Genomic DNA, 17,715 nt, shown 5'->3' with positions numbered 1-17,715 from the left:
TCAATAGAGAAACCTACAGAATGGGAGAAAATATTTGCAAGTCATGTATCTGATAAGGGGTTAGTATCTAGAATATATAGAGAACTTATAAAATTCAACAACAACAAAAAAAACCCCAAACTGATTCAAAAATGAGCAAAAGACTTGATTAGGCATTTCTGGTTAGGGAGTGGAAGATATACACGTGGCTGATAAGAACATGAAAAGATGCTCAAATCAACATTGATACTAAGGAAATGCAAGTCAAAGTACAGTGAGATACCACTTCATACCCATTAAGATGGCTACTGCCAAAATCAGAAAATGCTGTACTGGTAAGGATGTAGGGAAGTTAGAAATCTTGTGCACTGTTGGTGAGAATATAATGAACAGCTGCTGTAGAATACAGTGTGGTGGTTCTTCAAGAAATAAAAATAACATTACAGTATGACCCAGCCATTCTACTTCTGGGAATATACCCAAAGCTTGAAAGCAGTCTTGAAGAGATATTTGTACCCACATGTTCATAGCATCATTATTCACAATAACCAAAACATGGAAACAACCCAATGGGATGAATGGATAAGCGAAATGTAGTGTATACGTAAAATAGAATATTATGTAGCCTTAAAAAAGAAGGAAATTCTGACATATACTATAGCTGGCATATGTATGAACCTTGAGGATATTATGCTACATGAAATAAGCCATTCACAAAAAGACAAGTACATTATGATTCCACTTACATGAGATATTAAAGTAGTCAAAATCATAGTAGAATGGACCAGAGGCAAGGAGAAGGAGACAGTAGGGAGTTATTGTATATTGGGTTCAGAGTTACGGTTTTACAAGATGAAAAGTTATGGAAATGGATGATGGTGACGGTTGCACAATATTACGCATTTAATACCATTAAATTTTCTACTTGAAAATGGTTAAGGTGGTAAATTTTATGTTATGTGTATTGTACTATGTTAAAAAATGGGGGTTGGGGAAAATGTTTTCAGCAGGCATCCATTCATTCAGTGTTGTTGGAAAGTAGCAGAGACAATTGAAGGAGTTTACACTGGCTGGCTGTTCTTTTTTATTCCACTAGTATCACTGGATTTTAGAATTTCTTAAAAAATACAATTCCCTAGAAGTTATAAAGATATAGAACTGAACTAACTGATCAAATGGTATTATATTTAGATGATGTGACTGGAATGTTTTTTAAAATTGTGAAAAGTGGTAAGAAACATCGAATAAGATGCCAAGAGGAAGTAGAATTATTATGGGCAATGTGATTGTAATGATATAAAAAAATACAACATGCAAAAGTGAAATGACTATAGTTAAGCAGATTAAATTCTGTGTCACTGATAACAGGTTTTCATTTATTCTTGCTCTCTTCTCTGTATTTTCTCTTACATTTAAAATAAGGAAAACAAAAATCCACCTATGAAGCTAAACTGTCTACAGTCTCAGGAAGGATCACATTTGTGATTCAACCTGTTGAAGGTTTAGCCTCACATTTTACTGCTCCCTTAATGCTCTTACATACACAGTCTCATTTGATCTGCCAAATTGCTCCTTCTATCAGATCTTTGCTTTTGAGCAAAGTTAATCACTGAGTTCTTCGTCACCATTCTCATCCCAGCTCATGTTAGACACATGAGACTATTTAGTTCCTTGTGTCAAATTGTCCGCTTCACTCTGTTCATTACCCACCTGTTGTGTATTGCAATAAAGGTGGCAGAAGCTAGAAAAAAATCCACTGAGAAGGACAAATTCTAAATCTGCTCCAGTTGTTGTTGTTGTGGACAACAGTGACAAAATTGGCTAAGTCTGGACAATAATAACAACCGTCTCTCTTACTCAGATGAACCCTGTGTGGCATTTTCCTCGCACACAAGACCAGTTGCTTTCTCCTTGCACTCAAGTTTGACTCACCATTATTGTTTTGTTTCTAATGAACACTGGTAAAATATTCAGTGGTGCCTGAAATTTTTATCTTTTTCTTAAAGGAGTTTTGAAATGATGCTCTTGAGTGTATGACTAAAGGTATCCTATAATAAAAGTCATAAAAATGGGTCAACAAAATGAAAGTTTCAATAAAAATAGTCTCTGTGATGACTTCTAAAGGATGCTTGCTGCTGACCTGGCTTTTATTTCTTCTTTAAATATTAATTGTTGATTTGCTGGCTTGAAAGCTTAGCTTTGAGTACCAATAGATCTAGAGCTACACATTCCTCATTTTTTTCTTTTTGGATAGAGAAACTGGATTCTACTACTCCCACAAGAAATGTTGCGGTTTGTGTGCTAGTTCCATCTATATGGAATGCTGTTACTACACTTGCTGGGTTCCCACATCTCATTTTAATACATCATTGTGCTAGCAATGTTGGTGAGGAAGTTTGCCTATGAAAAATAGCAGAGCAATAAAAAGGAAAAAATAAAGAGCAAAGGCAGCACTTTCCATTCTGAATGTCTTTCTTCCTAATCATATCTCACCTCCACAGACATCCCAAGGAGGTAGTTCGATATAATGGAAATTATAAACTTTGACATATAACCATTTTTGGCCCTGCAATTAAAAAAGGACTTGATTTTCAGGGAGATTCTTCACCTATAAAATTGAGGATAATACCTGTCTTGCAAGGATTTTGTGAGAGTTAAGTTCAGTAATGTGTACAAAATAGGTACCAGCCATGAAAGCATGTATTTTGTGAGTCTATAAAACCCCTGGATTCGCCTTCATTTTCCTGCTTTTATGTATTTCTAACGACTCACTTACGTATTTGTTTTATGTTGGTAGTGGACATGATCCTTTGAAAACTCCCTTAAATACTTGGGGGGAAAAAGCTGGGAGTGTGCCAGTCCTTAATGTATTGCTTCTTAGCACGAAACCCACCCTCCTTTGTCCTACTCTGTGCTATTGGAACTGAATTCAGCAAACAACATTTCTTCTTCATCAGGGGCTTGAGGTTAGGCTCCGCCAGCATCGAGCACAGAGGAAGATTGCTAGGCTGGAGGAAGGAGGGCTGTGCTCTTTCTTGGGTATTCGTTTTTGTGTGGTGGTGAGTTGGTAAGTCAGTGGCAGGCCCTGCAGGTTTCACTGTACGGGTGGGTGAGGGGTCCTTACTGTGGTCCTTTCATGCCCTTAAGAGGTCTGAGTCTCACCCTCGTAACCTGTAGGTTCTTCCTTGTTCACTTTTCTCCCAGCACCTTGGGGAGGCAGCTGCTCCCTGCGGCTGTTCCTTCCATTCACCTTCTGTTCACCCCATCAGTTGTTAGCCACGTTTCACCAGGATGAACCACTGTAGTTAACAGTTCTTCATTCCCTGTTCAATTCACTGGTGCAGCTTCTCTGTCCTGACCAGACCCTGATGGATACGTAGTTATTAATATAGCTGACAGTATTGATTAAATTCAAAATGACTTTTTTATTTAAAAATCTGAGCCAGGTATTTCACTGGGAGTATAAAAATGAATTAAAAATTCCTCCTCTCAAGGAACTCATAGCATGGTTGATTTGTGTCATAGACTCATATGGTAGAAAGGATGTATGAGATCAGCTTATTTAGTTTTCTAACTTATTTCCACCTTGCTTCTAAAGCAACTATGTTAGGTCAACTTTCAGTCTGAGCTTTAAGACTCAGGGGAGGCAACTGTATTTTTGCCTCTACAGATTTTTATCCTGTTCTTCCTTGTATTAAAATAAGCCCTACTGCCTGACAATTTTCTTTTTTGAGACAAATTCTGCCTTCTGGTATAATTGATTAAACTGATGAATATTTACTTGGCAACTGCTGTGCACCAAACACTGTTCTAGATCCCAGGAGTGCACTTGTGAGTAAAAATGAGGGTTCTCTGCCCTCATTGAATGTGTTCTAGTGTAGAGGTGATGAAGAAATGAATCAGTAAACAAGACAGCAGTGAGAGGGAAGGACATAAACTGGGGAGTGCATCACGAGTGCCCGAGAGAGACAGAATACTCCTTTAGAGAAAGTGGCCGTCACAGTCCTCTCTAAAGGACATCATCAGGAATGGTTTGGCATGTCAGAGAGCCAGTGGAAGTCGGTATGGGTGCACAGAAGTCAGCATGAAAGCAGGTGGCACGATGAGGGGCAGCAGGTGCAGGGCCAGATGTTTTCAGGGATAGAATACATTGGGAAACCAGCGAGGGTTTAAGCAGAAAGTGTCATCATTTGCTTTGGGGGAAAAGAAAGAGAAAAAAAAGCTTTTTTTCCCATGAATACTTTGTTTCTATTTATCTTCCCTGTACCACTTCCCTGTCCTCCAAAATCAGTGTTATTCCTTTTCATGTTAAGAATTCTCAGCTCTTTCAACAGTTTTATCTTTCTTAAATGCAATGGTTCCCAGGCCCCTGTTATTTTGACTGTCTTCTGGACTTGCTCTATTTATTTGTCCAGATCCCAGAATTAAACATCTTTTGCATACTAAATGTGATCTAATCAACACAGATAAAGGGGGCCTGTCACCTGATTTAGGTGGGTACTGAATTTTTTATTTTTCTAGAAGCAAACTCTGTTAGGTTCCTGACTTTCGCTGAGCCAGTGCTTGGTTAATTTGAACTATGATGAAGCATGATTGTTTTCATCTTATATTTCATTCTTAACGAATTGAATTCTTGAATTGAAATATAGAAGTTTGCATCTTTTTCAGTTTTAGATGTAGTCTTGTTGGTATTAAACAAGTATTTTTATCCTAATTATCTCTTTCTTTGGCAGTGTATAGGTCTGTATGTATAACCTTTCAGAAATTGCCACAATTAAAAATTAAATGTGAATCACTATGAAATCTCTGCGTGAACTTTACAAATCAGCACTAGAATTCCGACACTGTCCAAGTGACACATGTGATTCCAGTTTCCAAGACTTTTTAAAAATTCTTTCATGCTTTTTCATACCATACTCCAGAAGGAGGAAGGAAGAAGGGAAAGAAGAAAGGAAAGTAAGGGAAAGAATTCACTTGATTCTGTGGTAAAATGCATAACCCATTCATTTGTTAACTTGGATTTATGGCATTATACATGTTGAGCCTGGAGCTCAGGAATGGGTTGGAAATCAATAGAGGAGTCTCTGAGAAATATCCTGCCTATGCTGAGAAAAAGAGTTATGTTTGCATTATAAGACATCTAAAAATAGGGTAAATAAGTGTAGTTGTAAAAAATTATAATACACACAAGACCGAGCTTCTTAAAAAATTAGTATTAATGCTTACCCACTCTAGCAAACAAGTGAGAACATCTAGGATGTCACACCAATTGTGGTTATGGGGAACCCAGATTTTTTTCCAGGTCTTTGTGATGTCATGGTATTATCAGAGACTATGGATGCATTTGTGCCCAGTCATAACATGTAGACTGCTGTTGGCTCTATTAGTATTTGTCTTCTATTGTATTTGGTTGTATTCTAATCATAGAAGATTTTGGTCATAGAACTTCTGTTTCCTCTCTGAAAGAATAGGTCTTTATTTTTGCCAAAGTACCCAGACAAGAAAATAACTATTTCTCAAGTGTCACTGTCTTCAGAAAGGTGAATATGAATACTTTCAAAGTGTGAAAGTGAGAATGAGGAGGCTAGTGGGGTTTAGAGTGGAAAGAAGGTTGTAGATCTGGCTCGGTGTATAAACATTCTGCCCCTTACTACTACCAGGACTGTAAGTTGGCTTAGGACAGCAGTATGCCCATACTAGAGGAAAACCTGACCCCTCAGCTGCCTCGCAGCTATGGGTAGTCATGTGACCCAGCCTTAGGCAGTGAGGTGTAAACAAAAGTCAATTGGATTGGGATTCTGGAAGTGCTATGGCTTTCCTGTTTTAAAATTTTTATAAAGACAGCTTGAGCTGGCATGTATTCTTTTTGTGTGCCTTTGCCTTTTTTCCCCTAGAATGTAAATTTAAGACTGAAACACCTTCTTATAAACTCTGAGTCAACAAGTAGGAAGAAGAAACCACATAATAAGGATGAAGGAGCAGACAGAGAGGCTGTGTGGGCATTACTGGCATAACAAAACTGCTCCACAGCCTGGGGCTCCTATCTCTGGACTCCTTGTTCTCTTATTCTGTGAACAAAATTAGACCGTATTATAATACGGTTTTCTTTACATGGAGATGAATGCAATCCCAACTGGTTGAGAAATCTGACCACAAAAATGAATAAATTTGACTTGATGTTTTACAGGAAGTCACTTTTATGAAGTCAGCGATGTTAGATTAAGCTGAGCCAAGTAAATGTCCAAAATGGCTTATTTGATCATTTGAACAAAATCTTCAAATAAATGTCATCAAGTAAAATGTATCATGTTTCTAATTCTATGGATTCCTCGCAGTAGGCCAAAAATGTTGGTTGAATTTAACTCTCTTCTTCCTGAATATCACATAGTTTATATTGAGTGAAAAATAGAGGTACAATATACCTCTGCTGTGGCTTTTTATTTTTCTCTTTTTTTACTTTTCATGCAGGCGTAGGCGTGTGTACGTATGTGTACGTACGTACGTACACACACACACACACACACACACACAGGCATTTCCTGTAAACCAAGACCCTGAAACAAAATGTGTCTTCTCTTTTCCTTCCAAGTCCTTCTAATGCAAGTACAGTTATGGGCTTTTGGCTGTTTGCCTACCTTTTAGTGCAAATTACCTTTAAGATGAGAGCCCTTAATCATAATAGATTTAGCCTCCCCTGCTATACAATGTTGACAACTCATGTCTTATTAATGAGTATTTCAAGCATCCATTTCTGTATATCTTGTCTAATATGATAGGAAAGCATACCAATAAATCTTTTCTGCTCTGTTTATCACAGGTTTCGACAACAGGAGTGTGAGCCAAGACAAAGAGACATGGACTTTAAGGTGTTGCTGTTGCCCCACTGCTGACATCACAGAAAGTCTCCTTCCTTGAAACCACAGGTAAACTGTCTGTTTTACCATTGCTAAGTAGAAATACTGAATTTTTAAAAAGTTACCCGAGTGGTCCACATCATCAATTCTATATCCATCATGAGTAGGACGATCAGAATCCATGTTTCATGGTCTGACTACAAAGGAAAATCATTTAGATACTGTTGTGTATTAAGCATCTTCTATCATCATGATAGACTATTAAGTCTCTATAAGCTTTTGGAATTCCATAGAAAACTTTAAAATAGTTTTAGTCTATTCTTTTTAGCAAGATTACTAGCAATGTTTATTGATTCTAAGCAAGCTGAATCTCTATAATACCCATGGATATTTCTTTCTAGTATCATAGTGGTGTGTTGATAATTGCTGAAGACTTCTTTTTTGCCAAGCCAGAAACTTGAGGGATCAGCTTGTCTCCTCTTATCTGTCATCTCTTCCCACTCACCCTTCTATAAACATTTCTCTCTCTGTCTCTCTCTGTCTCTGTCTCTTTGTTCGCCTCCTCCCAGTATTCTGAATTTTGAATCTTTAAATTTCACTTCATTCTCATCACTCTGACCTTATTTTAAACCACCATTATTCTCTAACTTAACCTTAGTAGCTTTCTAAATTAGTCTCACCTTTATTCTTACGGGTTCTCTAATTTTCTTTTTCAAACTCATCACATGCTAATTGTTTTTTTTTTAATTAATAGAGTGCTTTTTAGAACAGTTTTAAATTTATAGAACAAATGAACAGATAATAGAATCCCCATATCCCAGCTGCCTGCCCAGTACTCACACGCAGGAACATCTGGCATTAGTGTGTGGTACAGTTGTTGCAATTAATGAAATAAGATTGGTTCACTGTTACTAAGTGAAGTCAGTAGTTTCTGTTAAGGTTCAGTCTTTGTATAGTTCTGTGGGTTTTCACAAATGCATAATGTCGTGTATTTATCATTACAGTATTACACAGAATGGTTTCACTGCCCTACAAGTTCCCAGTGTTATCCCCCACCCTCAATCTGAGCGCCAGCAACCACTGACCTTTTTATTGTCCCTATAGCTTTTCCTTTCCCAGAATGTCATATAGTTAGAATCAGATAGTAGGTTGCCTTTTTGGACCACTTTCCATCATTTAGCAATATGTGTTTAAGGTCCCTCTATGTCTTTTTGTGGCTTGATAGCTCACTTTTTTTTAATCACTGAATAATATTGCATTGTATGGATATTTCAGTTTTTTTATTCATTTACCTACTGAAGAACCTCTTGATTGTTTCCAGTTTTGGGTGATTATGAATAAAGCTGCTATAAACAGATTTTTGTTTTGAACTCAATTGGGTAAATACCTAGAATTACAATTGAAAAGAAACTGCCAATCTTTCTTCCCAAAGTGCCTGTGTCATTTTACATTTCCAGCAGCAATGAATGAGAGGTCTTATTGCTCCAGCTCTGCAAACATTTGATATTGCCAGTGTTTTGGATTTTAGCCGTCTAATAGAAGTATAGTGGTATCTCATTATCATTTTAATTTGCAGTTCCCTAGCTACATGTCGTGTCAAGCATCTTTTCATATGCTTATTTGCTATATGTATACTTTTGGTTAGGTGTCTGTTCAGCTCTTCTGCCCGTTTTTAATTGGGTTACTTGTTTCCTTATTGCTGACTTGTAAGAATTCTTTGTATATTTTCATTGCAAATTCTTTATTGGATATGCATTTTGCAAATATTTTCTTTCATAGAGCAGAAGTGTGTCTTTTAATAAATTTCTAACTTTTCAGTTTTTTCCTTTCATGGATTGTGCTTTTTGGTGCTGCATCTAAAATCTCATTACTAAAACCAACATCACCTAGATTTTTTCCTATGTTGTCTCCCAGTGGTCATATAGTTGACAGTGTTGCGTTTTAAATTTAGTCCTATGATCCATTTTGAGTTAATTATGATAGGTGAAATTAGTGAAAGGTCTAAGCTCTGTGTTTAGATCTTTTTAATATATAGGTTACAACTCTTCTAGCACCATTTGTTGGAAAGAGTATCTCTTTTCTTCACTGAATGGTTTTTACTCCTTTGGCAAAGATCAGTTGACTCTATATATGTAGGTCTATTTGGGGGCTCTTCATTATGTTACAGTGATATATTTGTTCTTTCACCAGTGCCACATTGTCTTGATTCCTGTAGCATCATATTAAATCTTAAAGTTAAATAGTGTCAGTCCTCCTGTGTTCTTCCTCTTCTTTTCCTTCCTCTCCTTCCCCTCCCCCGCCTTCTACTTCATTTTGTCTTCAGTATTGTGTTAGCTGTACTAGTCTTTCGCTCGTCTGTCTTAATGCTGAAATTAGTTTGTTGATACCAACAAAATAACTTGCTGGCATTTTGATTGAGATTGCATTTGAGTCTACAAACCAAGTTGAAAAGAATTGACATCCCTACTATATTGAGTCTTCCAATCCATGAACATGCAAACTTGAAATAACTCATTAAGATCTAGTTTTCCTCATGTAGATCTTGTACATATTTTGTTCAATTTGTACTGAAGTATTTCTTTTTTTGGGGTTAACGTAAATGGTATTGTGTTTTTAACATAAAATTCCAATAGTTCCTTGCTAGTATATAGAAAAGCAACTGACTTTTGTATATTTACTACATATCCTGCAATTTTGTTATAATTGGTTATTAGTTTCAGGAGGCTTTTTTTGTTGTTGTTAATTCATTGGTATTTTCTACGTAGACAATCATGTATCTGAACAAAAGCAGTTGTATTTACTCCTTCATTATCTGTATAACTTTTACTTTGTTTTCTTGTCTTATTGCATTAGCTAGGACTGGCATATGACATTGAAAAGGAGTAGTGATAGAAGACATTGTCTTGTTCCTGATATTAGCAGAAAAGCAACCAGCTTCGTAGCATTAAGTACAATGTTAGTTGTAGGTTTTTTGTAGATTTTCTTTATCAAATTAAGAAAGTTTCCTTCTATTTCTTACTTCCAAAAGTTTTAATTATGAATAGATACTGAATTTTTTCGAGTATTTTTCTGCATCTAATGATATGATCGTATAATATTTCTTCTGTATCTTGTTGATTATATTAATTGATTTTGAAATGTTGAACCAGCCTTACCTGGAATAAATCCCTCTGAGACATGATGTACAATTATTTTTACATTATTTGATTAGATTTGTTAAGATTTTGCTGATAATTTTTGCATCTATGTTCATCAGAGATACTGGTTTATAGAAGAGACTCTGGTTTATAGATTTCCTTCCCTGTAATAGCTTTGGTTTTGGTTTTAGGGTAATATAGGCCTCAAAGAATAAGTAAAAAACTGTCAACTATGCTTCTATACTCTGAAAGAGAGTGCATAAAATTGGTGTCATTCCTTTCTTAAATGTTTGATAGAATTCACCAATGAACCCACCTAGGTCTGGTGCTTTCTTTTTAGGAAGATTATTAATTATTTGATTCAATTTACTTAATATCTATAGACCTATTTAGGTTATTTATTCCTCTAGTGAGTTTTCATAGATCATGTCTTAAGAATTGGCCCAGTTCATGTAAGTTACCACATTTGTAGACATAGAGTTGTTTATCATGTCATTATAATATTATAACCCTTTTAATGTCCAAGTTATCAGTAGTGATGACCATTCTTTCATTTCTGATATTAATATTTTTTGTTCTTTCATTTTTCTATAGATGGCTTGGCTAGAATTTTGTGAATTTTATTGATTTTTTTAAAAAAATAGCTTTTAGTTTTGTTGATTTTTCTCTGCTGAGTTCCTGTTTTCAATTTTATTGATTATTGCTATAAATTATTATTATTATCATCATTATTTGCTTGCTTTAGGCTTATATTACTCTTTCCCCCATTTTCCTAAGCTTAGATGATTGATTTTAGGTCTTCTGTAATATATCAATTTTATAAATTTCCCTCTAAGCACTGCTTTCACTGTATTCCAGAAATTTTGATAAATTATATTTTCATTTTTGCTTAATTGGAAATATTTAAAATTTTTTCGTTAAAGACCTCCACATTGACCTATGTGTTATTAAGAGCAGTGTTGTGTAATATCTGAGTATTTTGGAATTTTCCTCCTATTCTGCTATTGATTTCCAGTTTAACTCCATTGTGGTCTGAGAGCATGTTTTGTATGATTTTTGCTAAGGTGTATTCTGTAGTCCAGAATGTGGTTTGTCTTAGTGAATGTTCGTTGTGATCTTGAGAAGAATGTTTATTCTACTGTTGTTTGGTGAAGCATGCTGTAAATTTTGATTAGATCAATTTGATGGTGCTTTCCATATCAACTCTATTCTTACACAGTTTCTAACTGCTAGATCTGTCAATTACTGATAGAGGGGTGTGGAAGTCTTCAGTTATAATGGGTTCGTCTATTCCCCCTTGAAGTTCTATCAGTTTTGCCTCTTAACAGTCTATTAAGTGCATACATTTGAAGAACTATTATGTTTTGGAGAATTGACTCCTTTATAATTTTATAATGCTTTCTTTTATCCCTGTTTATTTTCCTTGCGCTGAAGTCTGCTTTGTCTGAAATTAATATAGCTACTCAAGAGTAGTGCTAGCATGGTGTATCTTTCTGTATTCTCTTACTTTTAATCTATTTTTGTTTTTGTATTTAAAATAAGTTTCTTCTAGACATTTGCTTCAGTTTTAAAAAAATCCTTTCTGCCAATCTCTTTATAAAGCTTTTATTGATATAGTTGCATTAACACCTACCATGTTTCCTGTTTTCTATTCATTGCACTTGTTTCTTTTATATGTTCCCTTTTTTCCTGCCTTCTTTGATTTTGATCAAACATTTGTGAGTGTACTCTTGGGATTATCACTAATATAAGCACTCTGAATCTGTAAATCTACCTTCCTCTAAGCTAACCCCTGCTAGATCAAAGCAATAACATGAGAGTGGCAAAGAGAAGATAGTTATTTGTAGTTTGACAATGATTTTGTCATACTACTATTCACTTAAATAATAATTGACTATTTATATTTTTAAAGAATTACTGTATGTCCAGTATTGTTATTATTACTGTGTATAAAAATATGCTTACAGTTTTACAGTTACAATTCAGTGGAATGAGAGAAAGACAAGAAAGTATAATACGGTTTGATAAGTACCATAGAACAACAAAAGGTAGATGCTTTGAGAATGTGTGTTGGGACGTCTACCTGGGGTATAAGTGGAGTGAAGAAATGTCTGCTGATGGAACATGCATCCCAGTTAACATCTGAATTCGGCAAAAGTTGACAGGCAAAGACAAGGGAAGGTTGATGTTTGGGGTGCTATGAGAAAACTGCCCTATCTTCCTTTTAGGACTTCCTACCTTCAGAGCTCCCTGTAGGATCAGCTGAGGCCTTTATTAAGACTACATTACAACCCAATTTTTCAATCTGCTCAGTTCTGTTTTCTCTCCTTTCCCCCTGCCCCTTCCATTCCACAGCTCTTGATCCTAAGGGAAATCCCTAAGAAATTTTCTGTACTCTAATCTGTGTCTCACAAATCTTTCTGGGGAACCCAGACTTCATCAGTTGGTACCAGGAGTGGTGTTAGAAAATAGTTGCTAAGATGAGATGCAGGAGCTGTTTCGTATGTCAGTTAGCTAGCAATGATGACTCCATCATTGAATGGAATGTGAATATGTATAAATGTGAATAACTCCTGGCACAAAGTAGGTTTGTAATAGTTAAATTTTTTTATTGGTGAATTAGGAAGAGTATACCAGTTGTTTCAGTTACCTACTGCCGTGTAAGAAACCAGTCCAGAATTTAGTGTTATGAAAACAAAGTTTTGTGGGTTATGAAGGCTTAGCTGGGGAGCTGTCATTTAGGGGCTTCCATACTGTTGTTCTCTGGTGTCAGCCAAAGCTGCTGTCATCAAAAAGTGCAAATGGAGCCATCTGAAACGGCTCACTCACCTTGCTGGAAGTTGATGCTGTCTGTTGACAGGGAGATCAGCTTGGACTGTGGAGAAGTGTACCTATATGTGGCCCATGCATGTGGCTTTGATTTCTCATGACGTACACTCCAGGATCAGAGAGGATACAGCCTAAGAGTAAGTGTTCAGGAGACCCTTACAGCTTAAGTTCTAAAGCTATGCAGCATTGCTCTTACTGTATTTTATTGGTCAAAAGCAAGTTATAGGGCCCATCCAGATTCAAAGAAATTGCCTACACAAAGGTGTGAATAATAGGAGATGAATTTCACTGTGGGAGAGGGGGAATCTTTGGGAAATGGCTACCATGTCAGGGGCAGCCTATCAAGTACTTGAGAAGTATGTGTGTGTGTATAGACAGAGGGATAATTCTAAGGACACTTTAATTGGGTGACTGTTGCTAAACATGATTGATATTTTGGAAAAGACATAAAAAGCAGGGAGTGTTTAATTAGCAATTAAATACTGAATATAAATGTCAAAGGGCCTGCTTAGTAGCATGTAAAGAGGCTGTTATCTCACCCAGAGGATAGAAAAATCATACAGTATTTTATCCCAAGGACATAAAGATATAAAGACTAATAGATACAGGGGTAGTGGGCCCACTCATATCCCCATTTATTTTTCTAGTCTGGCCACTTAAAATCTAGTTGAATTCTGGAAGGTAATAGAGGACTACTGTAAACTCAGCATGGACTGTAGTACCACCCAGATATAATATCTTTGCTAGAGCAGAGAAACATGGCCTCAGAAACGTGGTGTGTGGCCATTAATAGGACTAATGCTTCTTCTTCCATCTTATTAAGAAAGAGTATCAGAAACAGTTCACATTTACTTGGAAGAGTGGAATGTACATTTATGGTCCTGCCTCTGGGCTGTATTAACTCATTGTCATGGTGTAGTCTGAAGGGACCAGGATTGCCTGGGCATCTCATAAGACTTGACACTGGGCCCATATTGCTGACATCCTGCTAATTGGACCAGCTGTTCAAGATGCAGCCAGTATGTTGGGGCATTGTTAAGATATGTGTGCTCTGGAAGGTGGGAAATAAATTCTGTGAAATTTGAGTGGCTCACAACATTAGTAAAATATTTAGGAGTCCATTAGTTTGAGACATCTCATGACATCCTCTCCTTAGTAAAGGACAAACCATTTCATCTCACATCTCCTTCTATGAAGGAGGCCCAGCGGGCCTCTTCAGGTTGCAGAGGCAGATGATTCAACTCTTGGATTTACACTATCTCCAGTATATTGAGTGACATGAAAATCTGTCAGCTTTGAGTGGGCGCAAGAGCAGTGAAGTATTCTGTAGCACTCCAGGTTTCAGTTCAAGAGGCCCTGCTGTTTGGCCCATGTGATTAAGAATATGGTATATGTTGTGAGAAAACATGCCATCTGGAGTTATGGCAGGACCTAATAATAGGAGAACCACCATGCACATCCTAAGGATTTGGGGGCAAGACTTTGCCATTGGCAGTGAAGAGTCTTGCTTCACTTGAAAAATAGTTCCTACAATGATAAAGATAGAGAACCTGGCTGTGGGTCATCTAGTGATCATGAGCCACACCTGCCCATCATAAGGTGGCTTCTCTCATACTTATCAAATCATAAGATCTGGCAATATCCCATAGATGTGAGCAGTAATCCGTAGTAAAAGGAAAGTGGTGCATCCAGGATTGGACATGAAAAGGGCTAGTGAGCACATGAAAGCTGCACAAGTTGGTTACTCAGATTTCTTGTTCCTATGCCTCTTCCTTACGTGTGACCCCATAGGGAGGTCCCTTGTAACCAGCTGACTGGGTACGAAAAAGCCAAACTTGGTTCATGGATCAGTTGGCTTGGTACATAAGTAAGCCAAAAAATGACAGCTGCTCTAAAACATCCTTTATCAGCAATAACTTTGAAAGACAGCAATTTGGATAAATCATCACAGAGAACTTTAGTCAGGATGGAAACAGATGTGGCCCATGATTACAATATTTACAAACTTATGGGCAGTGGCAAATGGCTTGGCTGATTGACCTGGAAGGAAAAATTTTAGAAGATTGAGGACAAGGAGACATTGGAATAAAGGCTTAATTTACTGTGGATGGACTTACAGCAGTAAGCAAACTTTGGTGTGAAGATACTAGAATCATATTTTAATATTCACCATAGATATCCATCATAGAAGAAGTATTAAACAACTGAGAAGGCAGTGTAGCTCAACCAGTTGGCATCAGCTAGCCTTGGTCATCAGCCATCCCAGTGTTGACATAGTGAACGTGTGAATTCAGTAGCCATGATGGTAAAGATGAAGGATGTACATGGGGCAATAGCAAATACTCTTATTACTAATGATGAAGCTATTGTTAATCCCAAGTGTCTCATCTGCCAGCAACTGAGATCATTAATGTTTTTCCAGTGTGGCACTATCCCTTGAGGAGACTAATCATCCATTTTGGTGGCAGGTTGACTACACAGACCCTTTCCACCCTGGAAGGAATGGTACACAGAAGTTTTTGGATTGAAAGTGATAACCCATTGAAGCCAAAGCTGAAGTATCAGCTTTGAGAAGATTCCTTATGAGTAGGGGGTGCCATCCTCTATGATACTGTGTATACCCTTAATCAATGATATTTATTTGATGTGGTGCCCTCTTAATACAGATCTGAGAATCAGGAGTTGATACAGAAGTGTCTCTGTTTACCATCACTCCAAGTGACCCTCTTTAAGGATTTGTTTCCTGTTTCCAAATCTGGGCTCCGTGGTTCCTTAAGAGAGGAAGCATTTTCACCATTGGATACTGCACGGGCCCCACAGACCATAAGCTACCAGTTTCTGCCTGGATACTTCTGGCTTCTTGTGTCAAAGGAAAAGTAGGCAGAAAGAGGAGTTATTACCCTAAGGAAGTAACTGACCTTGACCATTAAGAGGAAGTAGGGCTTCTGTTAAATAAAGGGGGCAGAGAGAAATATGTTTATCATGAAGACAAAACATTTGCAAGTTTCTTGAAATTCTCTTACCAGTCTTGATGGTAAATGGACAAGTGAAGTAGTCATGGATACAGAAGGCTATGATGACCAGGCCATGCCCAAGATCATGTCCCCTTCCCTGGTGTAGCCTTCATTCAGTGGCTGAACTTTGTGGGAGCATAATAAAGGCCTTGCCCCCTCTTCACAATGGGGACAACTAGTAAGGGCCACTCTAGTTTTAGAACTTTCTATGGGTTGACTGAGACCTTTGACTAGATTGCATAGGAACCTGGCTTCTTCCTTTGCCTAATTTTGCTCCTTTCCCTTCCTTTTCCTTCCTCAGGTATTGATCCCAAGAGCACTCTCTAATAAATTTTATGCATACCAACCTCCATCTTAAAGTTGGTTTCTGAGGAAACCCAATGTTGAACAGCTGATTGAAGCCAGAGGGAATCCTTTGAATGCGTGATTGAGCAAGATGCAGTCATTTTTTCTAAAACTGAAATGGTGATATAGTAGGAAGAGATGAAATTAGAGAACTAACCAAGGGCCTTGAAGGCCATTTTAATACAGTTTGACTTTATACTAGGTACAATATGTAGCAATCAAAATGTTTTAAATGAAGGAGAGAGACGACTGGACTTGTGTTTTAGAAAAATGACTGTCAGCATGGTGAAAAAAAAAAAAGGATGATACTGGAGGCAGGTATTCCAGTTAGAAGACTTTTGTAATATTGTATAACATGAAGGAGAAGTTGGTTGCTTGAATTAGGAAATTGACAGGAAGGAGAACAGTTGATGGATTTGAGTTATGAGATACAAGTGGGTGATGTTCTGTTTTCTTACTTGAATGATTGGGTGGATAATGTCCTACTGACAGTGCTAGGGAACACAGAAGCAGCATTGGGTTTGTGGGGAGAAAATGAGTTTAATTTAGAAATGATGAGTTAGAGATACCTGTGAGACTTCTGAATGGAGATATCCAAACAGCTACTGGATATACAAATCTGTAATATAGGACAGAGTTCTAGGTTAAATGTAGATTTAAATATTATCAGCCTAAAATGGATGGAGCTAGGAGAACAGATGAGAGAATGTGTAGAGGATAAGATTAGAGGATTTAGGACAAACCTTGCAGATTTAAGTAATTTCTGAAGAAAAGGGTCTTCGCAGAGGTAGCATGAATACATGGTAAAATGTAGTACCGTGGAAGCCCTGGGAAGAAAATGTGTTGGGAAATGGAAAAATAAGCAGGAGAAGGAAGAGGAGTGGAGAGGACAGTGGTAACTAGCCGAGTATTTAAGCAAGTTAAGTACTGAAAAGTATTTGCTGAGTTTAGCAGCATGTGGAGGGGCCAACTCATGTGTGTTAATATTCTGAGGATATCTGATATTATTTTGACAGTGGTTGGACTCAGTGACCTTTAAGTTCCCTTCTAACCCTTAAATTCTGTGAAATTGTTTGAGTTGTGTGCTGCCATCTCAGCAAAGAGCTTAGCCTAAGAAATCAATAAATGGGACTAAAACAAATATTGCTCTGGATATAACCGGGGTGATCCCCAGGACTGTTAACAGCCAGAGCAACTTGTAGTTCTAAGAAGCTAGCAATTTGAGGTTAAATATTTTTATCCACAGTCACTGTGTTTTTTTGTTTTTGTTTTTGTTTTTGTTTTTGTTTTTGGCTTATGTCGTTTAATGCAATTTCCAAAAATAAAAAGTATAAGCTGAAGATCCATAACATAACTAATATAGTTACTTTGAGAACATTTGGAATGCTGCTAAATTATTTTATTTACAAAGTAACTAATGTTTGCTGACCTTTGAGAAGAGATGGAAAAAACATTTTCTTGGCAAATCAAGACTAAATTTACTTAAGTAGAACTGGATTCAAATCAAAACCCTGTAGGCAATAGAAAAATGGTAGAAGTGGATATTCAGTTAGATAT

This window comes from Camelus dromedarius, chromosome 10, assembly GCF_036321535.1.
Source record: "Camelus dromedarius isolate mCamDro1 chromosome 10, mCamDro1.pat, whole genome shotgun sequence".
In the NCBI taxonomy this organism is placed as follows: domain Eukaryota; kingdom Metazoa; phylum Chordata; class Mammalia; order Artiodactyla; family Camelidae; genus Camelus; species Camelus dromedarius.
The sequence above is the reverse complement of the archived record's forward strand: the minus strand, read 5'-3'. Positions refer to the sequence as shown.